Genomic DNA, 21,423 nt, shown 5'->3' with positions numbered 1-21,423 from the left:
GATATGGCCCACAAAGCCTAAGCTGTTTACTCTCTGATCCTTTACAGAGAATGCTTGCCAACCTCTGATCTAAGTAATGGCACACAGAGAGTAAACAAAACACACATACAGCTCTTCCTTCATGTGATGGGACATTCTAGAAGAGGGGAGACAGATAATAAACCAAATAAATAACCTTTAAAATATATTAGGAGGTGGCAAGAACAATGGAAAGAAATAAAAATGGGGTGGTGACAGGGCCTGCTGGGGAGGGAAGATAGCTATGAGTTTGGGTGGGTTGGCTAGAGCCAGCTTCTCCGAGAAGGTCGCATTTTGACCTTGACTTGAAGGAGGTGAGGGAATGAGCAGTGACGTATCTGGGGAGAGAATGCTTCAGGTCAAGGAATGACAAGTGCAAAGGTCCTGAGGCAGGACCATGTGTGGTGCATCCTAGAAACAGCGAGGAGTTTGATGTGGCTGGAGTAGAATGGACAGGGGAGAGAAGTGGGGAGACCCAGAAGATGAGAATCGTCATCCTGGAGGAAGCTATTGTCTCAGACTTTGTGGGTTCTTCTGAGGACTTTCCTCTTTCCCAAGTGAGCTGGGAGCACTGGGTGGTGTTGAGCAGAGAAGTGACATGATCAGACTTGAACTTTACAAGTCCCACCCAGCTGCATTGTTTGAGCTGGGGCAAAACCCAGGAGACTGGAGAGCCTGGGGTCTGCATGTGGTCCTCTGAGCCTTTCATCCTTGACCATTTTCTTTGACACTGAAAGACAGTGTCAAGAACCTGGACACGGAGACCTGTGATTCATAGGAAACAGGGACACATGGACCTTTAAGGGATGGCTGCTCTTAAGCTCCAGGTTGTTGTCGCTCTATGGGAATGTGAGCTCAGCGTCCCCAGAGCTGACTCCTTAAGAGAACTTAGAAATGCAGACTTTAATGTCGAATCTCTCAGCTTGTATGTGTTCGCTAGTAATTCAACTTGTCTTTTTAAGCACGATGCACAACAGATCATACTTGCTGTACCTTTCAAGACCAAGTACCAAACATTTCCAGTTCTGTGGGGTCTCCCTGACAATTTGGCTGTAGGCTTTGTTTTTCTTTTCTCTTTTTTGCCTCGAAGGGGCCGTTTGGGACCTGACATTAGCAAATCATTGTTTCTAACAATGTGCCCAAGCCAGGACACAGACAGGACTGCTTGGGTGGCGTGCTGTGTGAGCTGGTGTAACACGAAGCACCACGACTTGGGTCCGAATGTCCCTTTTGGCTCCTGATACCTTGAGGGTGTGACTTGCACAGCAGTGATGGATGCTGGCCAGGCTCATTCACCCTCCAGGCCTGACCCTGTGCTGAGGACTGTTCAAGAGACTGAGGAGGGTACAAGCTTGCTTTCTCCCTCCCGAAGTTTCCAGCCTAGGAGAAAGGGGAGCACAGTTGTCCTTAAAAACAGGGGAATACTAGCCAGTGCCAGGCCACAGGCTGGAGCCTTCAAGGTGGAGTTGGCCAACAGTTATGTTTGTTTTGGTTTGCACATTTAAAAAATATACGTAAAATAAACACTGTTTTAAACTAGTTGTTGGCTTTTGAAAATGAAAGATTTTACAGTAAATTCCCAATTTGGGCTTCTCTTAGAATATCAGGAGAACCTGACCACATCAGGTCTAAATTACTGCTCTGACCATCTAGTGATGCTGGAGACACTCCCTCCTTCGGGCGGGGTACCTGCTCCCAACTCCCTCCTGGTTCGGGTCTGCCTCGCTCATGTAAGTTCCCTGCCTGTCCCCCTCCTCCCACAGACTTTTGAGTTTGAGTCTCCTGAAGTCAGGGCTATAGATCTGAGTGAGGCTCCCCTGGGGGGCCGTGTCCTATCTCCAATAATTTCCATGCTTATCCCCAGGACCCAAAACCTCATGTGTCTTGAATGACCAGTTATGATCCCCAAGCACCTAGCCCAGTGCTTCAGGCTCAAATTCTAGGGCAGAGCACCCTTCCAAAGGAACCGCAAGCAGGCCAAGGGGCTGCTCTTTCGGCAGGATTCTGACCTGCCTGTGTGTCCCAAGGTAGACTTTCTTTACCTCTGCCAGGACCCTCTGTCATCACCTGGTGGCCCAGGTGCTCCATTTCCCTGGGTGTGGCCATGGGAGCCATCACTGCCCCTCTGAAATACTGAGGGGCAAGAGTGAGGACAGATTTCCCTCCATCCCATTTGATGCCCAGTGTAGCTCTTGGGCAAGGTGATCACACGGCAAAGTCAGGGTCGCAGCTGGTTCTTGGGAAACATTTCATCCATGACGCTGTAATTGATTTCTCTCTTTGTCTTCTCTGCTGCCCCCCCTCCCCCTTTCCTCCTTCCTCTGCTGCTACGATGCTCCACTGATTCCCCTTGACATTTGGGGAGAATTCACTCTCCATGACTTGTTTTGGCTCTGCTAATCCCCAATCAATATGTGGCATCCAGTACAGTTGCTGTTCAGGGAAAAATAATTATTATTCTGCCTGGCCAGAAGTCATCTTAATTTAAAGGATGAATTGCTAAGTCAAGTTCCAGACATTTCATTCTTAAGGGAGACAGGTCATGGAGTTGGCAGAGGGAGGCGACAATTCCCGATAGTCTATTCTTACAGCTGTAAACTTTTTATCTTTTCTTATTTCTACTTTTATTGAGGGCCCACAACATGCAAATCTCTTTGACTACATTATCTCTAGGGAAACTGAGGCAAAGAGCTTGCACGACTTATCCAAGGTCATGGAAGTCCTCGGTGGGATCTCAGGCGTGTGAGACTCCGAAGCCCACCCTGTACATCGAGGAAGAGGCCCCTGGGACCTCCATTCCCCTGCCTTTCAGCCTTGTCCTCCCGGTCAGTCCAAAAGTCCCCTTCTCCAAGCTCTTCTCTGGTATGAGTTTGATGATTTATCTTTCTCCTTCAAGCCTGATTTATGGAGTTTTGGTTATTCATAGGGGGACGTGACAATGTTTCTGGGATGAATTATTGCACATTCAAGGTCACAGAGTGTCCTTAATGTATCGCGAGCAGGGGAGTGGGAGAAGCAAGAGCTGATGGGAGGGAAACCAGGCTGCGTGTGCAGAGCACGGAGCGTCTCAGGTGAGGAGCAGCTCTCTCTGGACCTCGTAACCCAGCCTTCCCAGCCCGTGGGGAAGACGGACACAGGAGCAGGGATTGCCCACGTTCCGGCTCTTGTCATCACACATGCACAGGGCCGATGCCCATGTGACGTTTCCCTCTGTTAGGTCTGAGAAGTCCTGTGGCCGGCTCGCTGTGCATTCATCTCACCAGGCTTGCTCTCCTGTGGCCTCGCTGTCAATGTCTGCAGCTTGAGAAGCTCTTGAAGGTGCTTCCTGGTGGTGGTGCCCTTGGGCTCTGTCTCACCATGTTCGGGAAGGTGTCAACTCTAGAGCTTCCAGAGCAGTGAGAAGAGCTCATTTCTCCCCGACCCTGAGATAGACTCTACTATCTAAGCTCCAGAGCCATCCCGACTGGGCTTTGCACTGAAGTGTCTCAGCAAAACAGAGCCTTCAGTTTCTCCATTCACCCCCTCTCTAGAGCGCCCCAGGGGCCACACACCTGCTTCTTGCTCCATCCCCACCTCTCTCAGGCTCTCAGAGCTCTTGCTTCATCACAGAATAGACTCCTGGAGAGCAGCAGCCCAGGGGTGGGGGTGGGGGTGGGGGCGGGAGGGGACAGCTCACCAGCTCTCCATTCTCTAAGGCCTGGCCAACTTTCAGTTTGGCTTCAAGGCAGGATATGTTAATATTTAATAGTATGGTCTTGGATGGGAATATAAAAGAGTGCAGCAATTTTGGAAAAATGGCTTGGCAGTTACTTAAAAAGTTAAATATAAACTTACTCTACGACCCAGCAATTTCACTCCTAGGAATCTACCCAAGAGAAATGAAAACATATGTTCACACAAAGACATAGTTATGAATATTTATACAAGCATTATTCATAATAGCACCAAAGTAGAAACAATCCAAATATCTATCCATGAGCAAGTGTATATACAAAATGTGGTATATCCATGTAGTGGAATACAATTCAGCGACAAAAAGGAATAAAGTACTGATAAGTGCTAGAGCATGGGTGAGTCTCAAAAACATGATGCTAAATGAAAGAAGCCAGATGTGGGCTATGTTTTGTGTGATTTTGTTATGAAATGTCCAGCAAAGGCAACTCTAGAGAGAGAGAAAGTAGATTAGTGGTTGAGGCTGGGGGCGGGAGCAAAGATTAACAGCTTATAGGCATGAGGAAACTCGTTGGGGCTCTGGAAATGTCTAAAATCAGAGGGTGGTAATGATTAAAATTATATACATTTACAAAAAAAATCACAGACTTGTGTACTTACAATAGGTAAATTTTATGGTAAGTTATATCTCAATAAAGCTGTTTGTTTTTTCCCTCCAAAATATATTGCCTCTGATTCAGACAGACCTAAATTTGAGTTCCCACTCCATTGCTTACTAGCTGTACCATGGTGGATTACTTAACTTAATTGAGCCTCAGTTTCCTTATTCATAAAATGGTCATAAATACTACTCAGTAGGTTTCTGTGAGGATAAAAAAATTGGTTAGAGAGTGAGAAGTGCTTAGCATCAACAAAATTAAATTAAAACATAAAAAAATAAATATTTCTATGTTATGCACTTAATAACAGTTATTTCTTATTGCTATTATCTTTCCTTGGTGCTAAGACATTTTTTATATTATTAATGCTAACCAGAAAATAAAAGGTCATTTTTAAAGTAAGAGGCAACCAAGCATTTATTTGACATCAATAAGAGTAGCTATTCGGGAGTCATTAATTCAGGCAGAAGCTCAAATAATGTTCCTATTAGGAGACAAAGGCGACGGGTATTTGTGAGAAGGGGAAGGGGAACAACTACATCAATAGAAGGAAGGGGTTTCTGTTGGTGTAGATAACATAGCATAGTGATGGTAATTCTAAACAAGGTTTTAATTTTCAGCCCATTAGTCATCAGTCCAGTAGTCGTAATGTCTGCTTTCTTGTTATCTTTACAAACAATTTTTTTTGGGACACAAATTTGCTCTGGCTCAGTCCAAAGGTTACTTTACCCTGTTTTAACATTCCAAGGTTTGAGCCAGAAGACGTGCAAAGCAGTTCCTCTGGCACGGTAGCTCCGGTGTCATTTTATTTATTGTTTAGATTAACATTTTTGAAATGGGCCTTAAGAGTGTACAGCTAGCAAAGTAATTGGGTTTCTTTCGCTTGGAAAGTGTTTCTGAGTGCACAGTGCGGCTGTGGACGGAAGGTGTCTAAGAGGAGGACTTGCAGCACTGTCATTGCCTCCTGTCGCATTCTGTCCCACGTGGGTCTTCTCTGAACTGCATTTCAGGCCAGCAGTCCCCTTCCCCCTTGCTTACCACAACAGGTCTCCCGGTCTCCCTGGCTCCCTCTTCCTATTTTTGCAAAGCATCTTGTAGGGATGCATAGAAGGAGGATGGGTAGGGTGTCCCCATGGGGCTCCCCGCAGCCTCCCAATTAGACTGGTTGTGGGGAGATTCTGGAGGAGGGAGGCCTGGGCTCATGCCAGCAGGATGGCTGCAAGTCTGGGGAGAGAGAAAATAGAGCGCAGAAAGGGAGCTGAACTTTCTAAGCAGCCAGTTTCATTTGGGGCAGGGCGGTTGCTGGTGCTGTCAGGAGGAATCAAGCTCATCTGCTGAGGAGGGCTGCCAGGGGCCGAGACACTCCATCCTTACTGGCTCCCTTCTCCTCCTGGGCTCACTGAGAACTTGGCACTGCCTGCTGGGGATGCAGAGCTCCGAGGCTGGGAAATGTTGGACTGAGGTTGAGGGCGCCGTCTCCGATGATTCGATGGCGTTTGAAGTCTTCATCGCTTGTCGTCTTCCATGGACACCCTTCACGCCTGCATCTCACCCAAGCTGGACTCTCCCGTGTGCCCCGATCTCCCTATTCCATAGGTGCTGTTCTCCCTCTGCCTCTTTGATTTTCCCCAGAAGGCCACCCTCATTCTTTTTGCAGATGAGGAAATAGAGCCTGAGAGGGATCAAACAGCTTGTTCAAGGTCATATGACTAGTAAGTGGTACAGTTGAAATTAGAACCCAGATGTCCATGACTCAAGAGTCTGAAATCTTGGCTTCTAAGTCCTATTATCTCTCCAATTTTGATGCAACTTCTAGCACATGTTATCACATTATATCATAATTGTATGCTGGCACATCTGCTTCCCCTGTGCACAGACTGTGTTTTTCATCTCTGCATTTGCTGGGTGCAGGTGAGACCCTGATGTATAGGAGCAAGGTTGGTGTGTGTGTAAGCTTCTGAGTCAGAACCTGCTTTCACCACTTACTAGCGCTATGGCTTTAGTGACTCATTTTTGCTTTCTGAGCCTCAGTTTCTCCATTAGGGGATAACAACAATATTCACTCAGGGTATTTGTGAAGATTTGGTATGGTGATGCATGTTTGGTGTCCCATGCTACTTAGGTGTGGTAGGCAGGTTTATGGGTGGGACAGGGATTCAATCTGTTCATTCCAGCCCAGTCAGTTCAGATGGGGTAAATCTCCAGTTCCAGGAACAATGCTATGACCCTGGCTAGCCTGGCCAGAGTGCTGAATTACTCTGGCCACAGGGATTGGTTCAAAGATGGGCATGTGACTTAGATGGGCCAATCCATGCCTTCTCTGGGACTTTGGCTAGAACTATCAGGAAAGCCACATTCCTTCCTTCTGAGATGATGGGTGCTGAGGGCCATATAAACAGTGAGATGTTGTTGCCACCAGGTAGGAAAGCACTTTCCCGAGAGTAAACTGAGAATGAAGACAACCCAGAAGAAACAGAACCAAGAGAAGCAGAGTGAAAGAGTGAGTTCTCATCATATGGTTAGAGTTTCTAGATCCAGTCATGCCTGGACTTTTCCAGCCACATAAACAATTACATTTTGTCTGTCTATTTATCATCTATATCTATCTATCTATCTATCTATCTATCTATCTATCTATCTATCTATCTATCTATCTATCATCTATCTATCTATCATCTATCTATCTATCTATCTATCTATCTATCTATCTATCTATCTATCATCTATCTATCATCTATCTATCTATCTATCTATCTATCTATCTATCTATCATCTATCTATCATCTATCTATCTATCTTTCTATCTATCTATCTATCTATCTATCTATCTATCTATCTATCTATCTATCTATCATCTATCTATCTATCTATCTATCTATCTATCTATCTATCTATCTATCATCATCTATCTATCCTCTATCATCTCTCTATCTCTCTATCTCTGTCTCTGTCTCTGTCTCTATCTCTAGCTCTATCTCTCTAGCTTAAGTGAGTTTTTGTCACTTCCTGGTGAAATTTCTCTTTCAGATAGAAGGTATTTCAAAATGGTCCATCTTTTTATTTAAATGCTTGGTGAGCTTATTCCATAGCAGTGCAATTTACAATAGCTAAGATCTGGAAACAGCCCAAGTGCCCATGAGTAGGTGAGTGGGTAAAAAGCTGTGGGACATTTACACCACGGAATACTACGCAGCTATAAAGAAGAAGGATCTCGTACCCTTTGGGACAGTGTAGATGGACCTGGAGAATATTATGCTAAGTGAAATAAGCCAGGGAGAGAAAGACAAACGTCACATGATCTTGCTTATATGTGGAGTCTAAATAACTTAATAAACCGATGAACAGAATAGATTCAATGACACAGAAGCATGGATCAGACTGACGAATGTCAGAGGGATAGAGGAGGGCGGGTGGGTGGAGGGGGAGAGAGTAACCAAAGAATTTATATGCATATATGCACAGCCCGAGGATATGGACAATAGAGTGGAGAGGGACTGGGGAGGGGGATGGGACTGGGTGGAATGGGTCATTGAGGAGAAAAAGGGACATCTGTAATACTTTAAACAAACAAACAAACAAAAATTAAGTTCTGGGAGAAAAATGCTTGGTGAATGGGTGAGTGAAATAATGTATGCTGTAACGGAGTTGAACTTTAGGTTTAGGAAAGATCAAATAATTAGGTAGGCAAGGTGAAGACAGATAGCAAGGTCCAGAAGTCACAGGGTGAAAGGTTCTTCCGTGGAAAGCAAGAGATTAAGGCTGAGTATGTGTTTTCTTGGAAAGAGCTGCAGTGGGGTGGGGAATAACGGGGCAAGTGAGGCTGACCAGGCAGGCTGGAGTCAGGTCATCAAGAACCTTAAATGTCATAATATTGAATTGGAAGATAAATAGTAGATGGTAAAACAAAAGGCCAGTAGCTCGTTTGGGAGATTGAATGGAAATGAATGAGGACAGTGGGTTTGAGGCACATAGATAGTTCTTAATTTTAAATCAGCATAAACAGACTAGGGTGTGTGTGGAGATGAGTAGGGGTTCTAGCCTTGGAGAGCATAAGCCTTGCACACAGTAAGTCCTATAAATGGAAGTTTGATTTAATTTTTTTAAAGGAACCGAGCTTAGCTATAGTTTTACAGCATCCAAGGTTGCATTCACTTCCCTCATTCATTCATCAGATATTTGTAGAGCACTTACCACAGGCCAAGCGCTGCACTAGGCACTTGGGATTCAGCTGGGAAAAAAGAGAGGGTTCCGAACATCGAAGAATGCCCTTCTCACGAGGTGTGTGTGTGTGTGTGTGTGTGAATATGTAATATATTAGGCGGTGATCAGAGCTAAGAAGAAAATTAATTTGGGTGGGAGGACAGGGAGTGGGGGAAGAGGTATATTCAAGGAGGGTGGGGAAGGAAAGCTGATAAGGAAGCCTACCTTAAATTCAAGATGCATGGGAGGGTGTCGTCATTAATCTTTGGGGGGGAAAATCACCCTGGGGGCTAGAAAGAAGCCTGGGATGGAGTGCTTCCACCCCGGAGGAAATCTTGAATCTGAGCCAATCATTTATTTATTTTAAGCAAATCACATCCAAACTTTGGTATTTTTTTCATGATTCGAAAGGACTCACATCACAACTGATTGTAACACAAGAGAGTATCGTGAGCCTGAGGTGGAGAACAGCTCCTCCAGGGAGAGTGCACTTTCCAACATTTCTCCGAAATTATAGTGTCTGACTAACACCTCCCAGTGCTCTGAGCAGTGTCCTGTGAAACGGGGCGGATGAGACTGTGGTCTCCAGGCCTGTGACAGGTGTGCCAGGAGTCAGGCTGACCAAAGTCTTGACCTGGCTCCCGAGTCATTTGATATTTACCAGCTTTTCAGGATGCTGAAAATCAAATCATCATCTTTTATTATTTCTTTTGAGTAACCAAGTATTGTGGTAATCAGACACCATATCCCACTTCTAGCCCTCGGGTAACTCGACACTGGCCTCATGCCTGAGTCTCTCCACACGCTCAAGGATGGGGCGATGGATGGTGGCAGCCTCCCCAGTTGTCTGATACACACATCATTTAGTAATTTAGAAACATCTGCATGTTTGATGACTTTAAAGAAAACCCCCAACTTTATGGAGGCATAATTTACATTCACCCATTTTCAGTGAATAATTCAGAGATATTTAGTAAAGGTAGCGAGGTGTGTATCTGTAACTGTTATCCAGCTGTAAAATGTGTTCATCACCCCAATAAAATGCTTGCTCTTGTTTTCACTTCTAACCCCAGACAATCACAAATCTATTTTCCTTTTCTGTAAATTTGCCTAATCTGCCTATTTCATATCAATGGAATCACACAGTGTGTGGCCTTGTGTGGCTGGCTTCTTTCACTTAGCATATTGTTTTTGGGGTTCATCCATGCTGTAGCCGGTATCAACACTTCATTTCTTTTTATTGCAGAATAATATTTCATTGTCTGGAGAGACCACTCCACTCATCCACTGGTGGACATTTGGGCTCTTTTTTGGGGGATGGAGTGGGGAATATTATAAATAATGCTGCTAGGAATATTCTCTTGTAAGTGTTTGTGTGGATGGGAGTTTTCATTTGTCTTGGGTGGAAATGTGGGAGTGGATTTGTTGGGTCATATAGGAAGACTATAAGTTTTCAAGAAACAATTGGCTTGGTTTCTAAGCCGAGCTAAAGTGTGCTCCCAGCCACAAGAAAAGGGTGCGTTTGAGTGTCCTTTGTGGCCCTGGTTGTGCTCAGGTGACTGCCACTGAGCTTGCAGGACCTTCCATGTCCCTCCCCCCACATTTGCTGGAGGTTCCGCCCCCCGCCCCGACCCTAGGTGCCCCCCCCAGCCCCCCCCCCAGCACCCCCTTGCTGCCCCAGCCATCCCAGAGGGAGAGGGAACACAAAGCGGCTATGGCTGTCTGAACTGGGCTGTTTCTCCTGATCAGACCAGTGCAGTGCTCTAAAGGCAGCTGTGCCGTTTCCCTGCTGAAAGGGCCTTTTCATGCAAGAGACAAAAAAAGACGAATGTTGTGCTAGAAAGGTGAACCTCAGTAGCTGGTATGAAAAGCGAACGAAGTTTGCTCCTCATTGCTCTGGAAAGAATCTGTTTTGAGAAGCAGTCCCTTTTCAGCCTCAGCTACTGCTTGGGTCTATTTTAACATCCAGAAGCACAGAGCAGGAACCCAAACTTTTAGCAAAAATCTGAGGTTGCTGGAGACGGTGTCCTGATGGTGTGACAGGTCAACGAGGCCTGTGAGCCAGCCAAGGAGCTGTGATGAAGAGAGAGTCCTAATGGAACTAAAGGTGATAAAAAATATTCAAAAATAGGTTCCCAAGATTTAATTGTAGCTCAGGCTGCAAGCTCAGAGGTGCACCTCCCTCGCTTGTGAGGAAGGCGACTTCAGGCATCAGACTGCTGGAGTTCCAATCCTGGTTGTAGAAGATCATTGGATAATTTCTTTCACTTCTCTGTGCCTTGGTTTCCTCACCTATATAATGGGACTGAAAGTAATACCTCCCTGCTTTGAGGATTAACTGAGATAATCTAGGTAAAGCACTTAGCCTAGCGATGGCTACATAGTGAGATCATAGTAAATGTTAACTGTCATTACTGCTACTTTTAAACTTATATTTGATTACTGAGGTCATTTTCTCTTTTGAGCCTCCATTCTACCAGGTGGGTGGAATTGAATCTTGGTCTGTTCCAAGAAATTACCAGGCAATTCAGTATCACCTCTCCCCAAAGATGTTGATTCTGTAAATGCGTTGTATGTGAAGCGGGCAGGGAGAGATGGGTTAGCTGGCTGGTCTTCAGCTACATCTGTGCAGGCTGAGATCCATCCAGGGCCATTTTATCATGTATTTGCACATTTAGGGAATTTGCCTAAAGGCAAAGAAATGGACCCAAGATTCAAAAACCAGGTCTGTCTTCTAAAAATGACCGCAAAGACCTCTCTGCCTTAAGTCCAGGTGGTCACCCCATTGAAAAACAAAGGGACAAGAGGTATTTTTGAGGAGTGGGCTATGTGATCGCCAGTGACTGGGCAGAGGAAGGCCCAAGGACCTGCTTGAATCATCTGCCCAATGCAACGTCCTAAGTTTGGAAAGCAGGCTGGGGTTTCCTTAAACAAGATCTATTCAATGCGTATTTGTTGAATTGAAGGAAGGAGGGAGGAGAGAAGGAGAGTGATGTAGAGGGAAGAGCAAGAAACAGTGGAAGGTGGGAGGGAAGAAGACAGGAGAGAGGGAGGGAGGGAAGAGGGGAGAGAGGTTTCAGTTTCCATCCACGGTGCGCACCTCTGAAGTATAGGACATCGGTGGGATTTATTAGGGGTACCCATGTCTTAGAATCTGCAGAGGGACATTTTCAAAATATGTGATCTAGGACCACACCCCACACCTACTGAGAGGGAATCCCTGGGGTGAGCGGTAGGCGGACAAACAGGGGGTTCTAAATTGTACCTCTCATTGAGGACTGGGAGTTTGTAGCTTTTCTGTTTGGTTGGCTGTTTTTAAGTAAATTTAGGATCAATGGAGGCTTAGCAAATGATTTGTTCAGGCTTCTGGGTCTGGGCAGACTGTGGCTCTGTCTCTTACTTGGATGTTTCCCAGTGATTTCCATCTTTGGAGAAGGTTCACAGTGACGACCTTCAGAGGCCCTTAAAGGGTCCCCCAGGGTCACGGCTCCAGCTCACCTTCGTGAAGGCCAAGGAATGTGTGCAATGGACATTTCCCCTTTACCACGTATGGCACAAGGGTCTCTTCCCCCTTATCTCACCTAAACTCTCTAATGGTAGATCAACAGATTTGAATACACCGGCCTGATTTTCAGGCCTAAATCAACCTAAACTGAAAATGTTTTCACTAGCTATAGTCACGATAGCTCTGGTGGTTCCCAAGGAACCAATAACACAGCCACTGCTGTGGGCTTGGGGCAGGGGCTCTCATAGCCTGGTTGGGGTTGGGGTTAGGGTTAGGGTTAGGGCAGAGTTAGGTTAGGGTTAGAATAGGGCAGTGTCCATCCTGGCCAAGCCTGGAGGTCACCTGATCTGAATTTCCCATCACCCAGAGTAGAGGATGGTTATCCTTGCTTGGTACCGCATCTCTGAATTAATTGGCTGCCTTTGTTGGGACTTGTAGGTGTCACCCATTGGACAGGAATGGGCCTTGAAGCCCTGGGAAGGCTTGCCCGAGAGGCTCATTACTGCGTCCAATGCAAAGAAATTTGGACAGGGAGGTCAGAGTTAATGTGCCTGATATTCAGTTGCTGTGGGGACCCAGCCAAGGAATTGAGACTGCCCTGAAAATTACTGGCACATTTGTTTGCATTCTCTGGCTGTGGTTTTGGAACCTACGGTGGGGGGAGGGCTGAACACAATGGAAACTGGAAACAGGCCCAGGCCAGTATTTTAGGAGGAAAAGCAATTTGTGGCCAGAGTCAAGAGGTCATTTAATCTGATTCTGAGTCAGTGTGAGCCTCTGCCCTAAACTACCTAGCAGCCTCCCTCCCTCCGTCCCTCCCTCCCTCCCTCCCTCCCTCCCTCCCTCCCTCCCTCCCTCCGTCCCTCCCTCCCTCCCTCCCTCCCTCCCTCCCTCCCTCCCTCCCTCCCTCCCTCCCTCCCTCCCTCCCTCCCTCCCTCCCTTCCTTCCTTCCTTCCTTCCTTCCTTCCTTCCTTCCTTCCTTCCTTCCTTCCTTCCTTCCTTCCTTCCTTCCTTCCTTCCTCACTTACTGAGGACCTGCTGTAAGCCTGGAATTTTGCCTGAAAAATTGGGAAGATTACCTGCATTGGTTAAAATATTCATAGAAATAAATGACTGTTGTTCCCAGAACACAGAGACTTAGTCATAATATTGAAGCGTCCCCCACTTCCAATTGTCTTCTTTATTTTGAGGAAATTGAAAATGATACAGAAAAGCACAAAGAACTAGGTAATAATCGCCCAGCTTTTCACCACCTAGAATCTACAGTTGTTAACTTTGGGTCACATTTGTTCAGACATTCCTTTGGGGGGGCCTCAGAACCAATATGTGATAGATGATATTGAAATTGCCTCTTTTCTAGTGCCATCTATATCCCACCCTCCCCCAACCAGGGAGTTAGTCCTAAATTTCGTGTGTTTCTTTTTTATACCTAATCCTAATACCTTTTAACTTTAAATGTTTAAAAAGTATTCACTTTTAATTGTGGTAAAATTTACATAACAGAATTTACCTTTTGATCATTTTTAAGTGTACAGTTCTGTGGCATTAAGTACATTTACATTGTTGTGCACCATCCCCACCATCCATCCAGAACTCTTTCTAACTTGCAAGACTGGAACTCTGTCCCCATCAGATACTAACTCTCTATTCCCCCCTCCCTTGCCCCCTAACGGCCACTATTCTACTTTCTAGGTCTATGAGTTTGATGTCTGTAAGTACCTCATATAAGTGGAATCATACATAGAGTATTTGTCCTTTCGTGACTTACCTGTTTCACTTAGCATAACATCCTCTAGGTTCATCCATGTGGCATGGGCCAGAATTAGCCGAGGAGCATTCCATTGTATGGAGGGACACATCGTGTTTTAGCCAGTCACCCGTCCATTCATGGACACTTCGGCTCTTGCGAATAATGTGGCTATGAACTTGGGGGTACAAATATCTGATTGAATCTGTGCTTTCATTCTTTGGGGTCTATACCCAGAAGCAGGATTGCTGGGTCATATGGTAATTCTGTGTTGAGTTTTTCGAGGAACCACCTTCCTGTTTTCCATAGAGGCTGCAGCGTTTTGCATTCCCATCAACCATGCACAAGAGTTCCAACTTCTCCACACCCTCACCAACGCTTCTGTTTCCTTTCTTTCTTGTATTGATAGTATCCATCTTAATGGGCGTGGCGTCTCCCTGGGGTTTTGATTTGTATCTCCCTCATGTTTGGTGACTTTGAGCATCTTTTCACGTGCTGTGGGCCATTTGTATATCTTCCTTGGGGAAATGTGTATTTGTATTCAAGTCCTTTGCCCACGTGTGAATTTGGTTGTTCATTTTTTGTTGTTGCGTTTTAGTTCTTCAGCCCCTTTTCAAATATATGATTTGAAAATATTTTTCTCCCATTCCTTGAGTTGCCCTTTTTACTCTGTTGATAGTGTTCTTTGATGCACAAAACTTTTTTCTTTTGATGTACTCCAATTTATCTATTTCCTTTGGTTGTCTGTGCTTTTGGTGTCATAGCCAAGAAATCATTGACAAATCCAACGTTAAGAAGCTTTTCTCCTATGTTGTTTTCTAAGAGTTTTATAGACTTACTTCCTTATATATAGGTCCCGTTTTTACTTTTAGTTATAGATTTATGTTTCAATAAACAAAATATAGTGTTTCTATATATTTTAATTTATGCACATTAGCATAGTTTACATTTCATTCTGCATCTTGCTTTCCCCCCTCCCCTTCAGTCAGCATTATGCTTGGGGGCTGTATATATGTTCCTATCTAGCTAGGAATTACATCTAGCTCCATCCGTCCATCCATCCATCCATCCATCCATCCATCCATCCATCCATCCACCCACCCACCCACCCCTATCTATCCCTCCAGCTAGTCCTCTGTCTATCTGTCTGTCTAATCTGTCTGTCTACCTATCAGCTTCCTTCTCCTCTGCCTCCTAGTCATCACCATCACCACCATTATCACCATAATCATCATCTATGTGTATTCCTACATATTTATCTTTCTGGCTGGCTGGCTATCTATTTTACACCTGTCCCATTTCACTCACTTATTCACTCATTTTTCTTGCCTTGTTCATGTGGAAGGATAATACTAAAAATATTTAACAGCCCATAGGCCCCAGATACCAAATAATAAAAACTTGTAATAGCCCAATCAGACTAAATTTGGCCCTGAATAGCTGATAAATATGTCAGAATGGTTCACACTAGCTTACCAGTATCCCTCCAGTAGGCAATTGTGTTTGAACCCCACATCAGCAATACTTGCAGCTTCCTCCAGTGCTGACATTTTTATGAGCAAAGCCCTCTGACTTTCTTCTTCAAGAATAGCCTCTTCTGGCGGGTGGGGGGGAGGGGAGAGTAACCAAAGAATTTATGTGCATATATGCACAACCCAAGGACACGGACAATGGTGGGGAGAGGGCCTGGGGAGGGGGTGGGATGGGGTGGAACCGGTCATTGGGGAGAAAAAGTGACATTTGTAATATTTAAAAAAAAAATAGCATTTTGAATTTCCACCTAGAAATATCAGAGTGAAATAGTAGAATACAAAAGGCAAAAAAAGCTTCAAAGCAAACAGAGAGAAGGGCCAATTATGTACAAAGTGTGAAGGAACAAACTATCATTCAAGTGTGAGGGGAAAAAAACTAAAGACGTTTTCAGATAAGGGTCGAGAGTATATCGCTTGCAGTTGACCGAGGAAAGAATTATTAGAAGACAAATCTAGAAGGAAGGGAAGGGAATGTGAGAAACAAATGGAAACAAGTAAATTGGTGAAGATATGGGTTAACCTAAATAAAGAATAGAATAGGTAATTTTCTAATGAGATTGTATGAGTATATTCTGCCTTAAAAAATGAATTGCATGTAAGGATATTAAATGTGTTAAGAGTGCATTGACAAGTGTGTTGTATTCCAAGTGTCACAGGTTATTAGGAATATAATAAAATCTCTAATCACTAAAAAAAAAAAGAAAAAAAAGAATGCCCTCTTCTTCGCCTACTGACATTCCTCCCTGATCTCTGCTGTAGAAATCTAAGCAGCCTTTTAGGCCAAGTTCAAATGCCACTTTCTTCACGAATAGTTACTCTAGGATCTCCGAGACAAGTTTTTATATTAACCCTTCACCCCGCCTTATCATTGGGGCTACATCTGTAGTATTGTCCGTGAGTTGAATGGCACAGGGTCTGTAAGTTTCGTGAACCTGGGACCATGCCTTACTTATGGATCTATTTGACCTTATTTTGTATTCACCTCTCACATAATCATGCACCTCAGCTTGTCCCTGGGGTACTCCACAAACCCTTGTTAGGTTCACAAGGAATTAATGGTATAACCTACGTGGCTTGGAGTATTAGGAGTGTGTGGGGGGGGCCAACATGTATATGTCAGGTTCTCAGTCATGGGGCTGTCCAAGGTGGCCCTAGCTATCATGGTCCTTGGCTCTGAGAAAGCTTGCCGGGGCACCATGGTTCATGGTGTGGCAGAATGTCATTGCTGAAGGTCTCAGAAGGAAACTGATATTTCAGATGGGAGAAGTGCTTTGAGAAGGTAGAGGAGAGATGTTGTCTGAGAGCCAGGCAGTGAGCAGAGCACTGGCTTTGGAGCTAAATGCCAACTTGTCCAAGCCTGTGCCTAGAAAAGAGTCTTGGAAAAGTGTGCATTTGAACCCAGTCATTCCTGGCACATGGCATGCACTCGGTAAATGTTTGCTGAGTATGTGAATGGAGCCAGAAGGCCCCGTGTTCCAATCCTGGCTCTGATCCTTGCCGCTGCTTGTGAGATTTGGGACACATTTCTTATCTGAAATGAATCTCAGTTTCCCTGTCTGGAAAATGGTGACAATAATGTCTACCCTTCAGTGTTGCTGGACAAAGGAGATTTCATAGACGTATAGTACCTAACACAACCACTGGCACATAGTGTACATGTAATAGATACGTTTTATGTAGTGTAGGTTCGCGCTCTTGTGTATTTTAGGGTCAAACACCCAGGAGACACATGTATATATATTTGTCCCAATGCCATTTTAGTTGTACGATACTGGGAAGGTTTTGTTGTTATTTTTTTGTTTTTAAGCACCCTCAGCTTCAGTGGGTAGGCATTAGCACAGCAGACTTCTTTCGATGCTACTATGACATGGCGTAGTGGGCTGGATGGTGGCCCTTAAGAAGATATACCCAAGTCCTAATCCCTGGAACCTATGAATGTGACCTTATCTGGGAAAAAAGGGCCTTTGCAGATGTAATAAACTTAAGGTTCTTGAGTTAAGGGGATCATCCGGAGTATCTGCATGAGCCCTAAATCAGTGGCAAGTGTCCTTGTAACGGACACACAGAGGAGGCAATGTGAGCATGGGGGCTGGGATCTTGGAGCCACAAAAGCTCAAAGACACAGGAACAGATCCTCTCCTAGAGCCCTCAGAGGGAGAGCGGCCCTGTGATTTCAGATTTCTGGCCTTCAGGACTGTGAGGAAATATGTTCCTGCTGTTTGAAGTCAACAAGTTTGTGGCGATTTGTTACAGCAGCAGTAGGAAACTAATACAGTTTCTGTGCTAAGTTCTGGTTTATGTAAGAACCTTTTGCATATTGCAGGTGCTTATTGAAATGCCCTTAAGAAGCGTGCAGTCTAGGGCTGGGAGGTGACACCGAAACCAACAGTTACACAACAGAAGCAGGTGAAGTTTGCGACAGAGGGAAGCACAGGAAAGGCAGGTAACTCAGCAGGGAGGGAGGTGTGTAGGTGTTTCCAGGAATATTTCCTAGAGTTTATCCCAGCTGTGCCCCAGAGATCAAGTGGGAGTTATCCAGACAAGGAAGGGGGGAGGGCATTTCATTAGCGGGAGCTGCACAGGGAGGCCTGAGACAGCAAAACAGGCCATTGTTCTTGTCTTCCTTCCCCTAGGGAAGGCCACGGAGCCATCTAGAGTGGTGCTTCTCAAACATTAAGGTACACAGGGCTCACTTGGGGGAGCTTGTTAAAATGCAGATTCTGATTCAGTGGGTCTGGGGTGAGTCAGAGATTCTGCATTTTTTTACAAGCTCCTGAAAGATGCCGATGCTGCAGGTCTGTGGACCACACTTGGATGAGCAAGGCCTGAGTATTCTGAACTTTCCAGTTCTTTCCCTCATTCCTTCCCGCACGCGAGCTGCCCCTGTCCCTGGAGGGAGCCAGGGCCTGGATTTACAGATGTGAAACCAGGAGCTTGAAGAGCGGAGGTGCCATCCCACAGCCTCAAACGGTACCTTTGATTTTAGATCTCAGGTTTTCTGACTTGGAATACAGGTGCTCTTTTAAATAACTCATCATGAAGTTTATTATGACATGCCAATGACGGTTTGATTTTTATTTTTTCAACCCAGTTTGAGAGTCTTTTTCTGTTAATAGATTGTTTTATTGTATTTCCACTTATAGATGTCACAGGCATATTTATTAATTGTCTTCAATTTTTTGGTGATTTTTGTGTGTTTTGCTCATTCTTGCGATTTCCTTTCCCTCGCACATCTTTCGCTGTAAAATGGTGCTTCCCGGCGTTAGCCACACTGGAGCAGAGCTTTAACAAATCCTGATGTCTGGCTTCCACCCGAGATTTGGATTTATTTGCTCTGGCATGTGGCTCAGGCATCAGGATTTTGAAAATCTTTCCCAGGTATTCTAATGAGCAACCAAGACTGGGAATCACAGATCTAGATATTTTTTTTAGCCTTAGTTTTTTCCCCTTCCCTTCTTGCTATTACTATGATTTCTATAGTCTTTTTTTAAAGTTGTCCTCCTGGTCACCTTTATGTTTTTAACTAGTACATTCAATTATTTTTATTCATTTGTTAACAATAAAACTGCAGTAGAATCTTTTAATTCTTTATTGTGAAAAATTTGGGAAAAAATGTAGCTGTTCACCCATATACCTCTCTCTATTGTCCCTCCTGCTCCAGTGAGTCTCACTTTCCATTTATTTACCCATTTATTTTTCAGTTAAAGTTGACAGTCACTATTATTTTATGTTAGTTTCAGGTATACAACATAGTGATTAGACATTTATATAATTTATGAAATGTTCCCCCCAATAAGTCCAGTACTCACCTGACACTACACATAGTTATTACAGTATTGACTATATTCCCTGTGCTGGACTTTCCATCCCCATGACTACTCTGTAACTACCAATCTGTACTTCTTAATCCCCTCCCCTTTTCACCCAGTCCTCAACCCCCTCCCCTCTGGTGACCCTTGGTTGAAATATAGTTTGTTCTCTATATTTCAGGGTCTGTTTCTATTCTGTTAGTTTATTTTGTTCTTTAGATTCCACATATAAATGAAATCATATGGTATTTGTCTTTCTCTCTGACTTATTTTACTTGGCATTGTACCCTCTCGGTCCCTCTGTGTTGCTGCAAGTGGTAAGATTTCATTCTTTGTTATGGCCAAGTAATATTCCATGGCTTTCAATTTAATTAGTAAGCCCTGGGTGTGTGTGTGTGTGTGTGTGTGTGTGTGTGTGTGTGTGTCCCAAACCTGTAGGCCTCTTTTTTGTTGGTGTTGTTTATTTTGAATTATTTGCCTTTTTCTTTTAACACTGTAAGATTTACATTCTTTTTCCAAGATTGTTCAGCTTTAGTTTTACATTTCAGTAGTTCCCTTTGTGAAAGCACCTTGAAGAAGCAGAAAGTGCTAGGGGATGGAAATGATTATTAGTATGTTTGTCATCATCATCATCATCATCATCATCATAATACCATGTACCAGGACATGCTACCATCATTATTTGTAAATCATGACATCTTACCAGCAGGGGCCAATTACCGACCAGGTGCCAGGCATTTAAGTGCCTTGGTGAGTTAGCTTTTTTTCTTTTTGTTTTGCATCTGTGTTTGTAATGGAGATTGGTTTTGTGTGGTCTTTGTTCAGTAGGAGAGGTTGGGTTAGGATTCATTTCTTATGGTCTTTGTCCAATCGTGGCACCAAGATTATACTGATCATAAAATGACAAGGGTAACTGCCCACCTTTTCCCCATGTTCTAAAACAGTCTGAGTAAAATGAGAGTTATCTGTGCCCTGAAGGCTTGCTAGAATTTGACTGTAAAACAATCTTGGGATAGTGTCTTTGTGTGAGTGTATTTTTTACCTTGACTTTTCATTTTGAAAGTTCGACAAATGTTCAGCTTTATAGAAAAATTGAAAGAGAAGTATAATAGAAACCACTTCAATTTTTAAATGGCTTTTGGTCTACTGTGGTTTTCTCCTTTTTTGGGGCCAGCTGGGAAATGTAAAATTAGCTTGAAAATTTGACCATTTTATCTAGATTTCTAATTTATAGCAAAACTTTTAAATAATATTTCTCTCATTCTTCTTGTCTCATTTGTGTCTATGGTTATAAAATCTTTATTATCTCTCATATTGTTTTACTTACAATATTTCGTCTAACCCTCATAATGGCTTTATGAGTCAAATACCACATATTATTGTCTTTTTACAGATAAGGCCACTGAGATTGAGAGAACATCAGTGACTTGCTCAGGGCCAAAGAGCTAGTGAGAGATAATCCTAGGGATCTAGATTAAGTTTTCCGAGCATAGAGCCCAGTCTACATCAGCTGTACCTCCATAGTCTGCTGGTCTGGAGACCACACTTTAGGAAGCAAATCCTGAGTATTCTGAAGTTTATAGCACTTTCCCCCATTCCTGCCCTCACTTGAGTCTCCGCTGGAGAGAGCCAGGTCCTCGATTTGCAGCAGTGAGACCAGAAGCTTGGAGAGGGGAGGTGTCATCCCAAAGGTCACACAACCTCAAATGGTACATTTGGTTTTAAAAACCAAGGTTTTTGACTTTGAATACAGGTGTGTGTTTTTTTAAATAATTTATCATGCAATTTCATTATGACATCCAAATAAGGGCGAGATTTTAATTTTTTGACACCATCTGGGAGTCTTTTTCTTTTAATAGATTGTTTATACCCTATTTCCACTTATTGATGTAACATGCATGTTTATTATTAATAATTACATTATATAATTATCAAATAAGAATGAACAAATGAATATTAATTAACAACCATCAATTAATATTTATGTTAACGATCATTAAGCTGCCTCTCTTCATTGCTTTCCACAAGGCATGGACAGCGATCTCTGTATTTGCTGTTTCCATCAGGGAAAGTGACCCAGTGGGGTTTGGAGCTGAACTGGGCTATATCGAAAACAGTTTTCCCTCTGCTCAGAGCCTTACAGGACAACAGTGTAGATCTCAGGCCTAGCTCAAGGCAAACATGCTGTTACTGGGGTTTTGGCTGGCTACTTATGACAGGTAAGTACTGAATATTAAAAGGGGCTAATGTCTTGTTGTTCAGGACCACATGAGGTTTGAGC

The 21,423-nt window shown here is 44.0% G+C and overlaps 1 protein-coding gene across 3 annotated transcripts in view; it reads left to right on the top strand.

Annotated features, from left to right (window-relative positions):
- SHISA9 (shisa family member 9) overlaps window positions 1-21,423 on the top strand; it is a 262,397-nt gene that overhangs the window by 153,094 nt on the left and 87,880 nt on the right. The gene's annotated exons all lie outside the window — the stretch shown is intronic.

This window comes from Miniopterus natalensis, chromosome 3 (assembly GCF_054644295.1).
Source record: "Miniopterus natalensis isolate mMinNat1 chromosome 3, mMinNat1.hap1, whole genome shotgun sequence".
NCBI lineage: Eukaryota > Metazoa > Chordata > Mammalia > Chiroptera > Miniopteridae > Miniopterus > Miniopterus natalensis.
The sequence above is the reverse complement of the archived record's forward strand: the minus strand, read 5'-3'. Positions and strand labels throughout refer to the sequence as shown.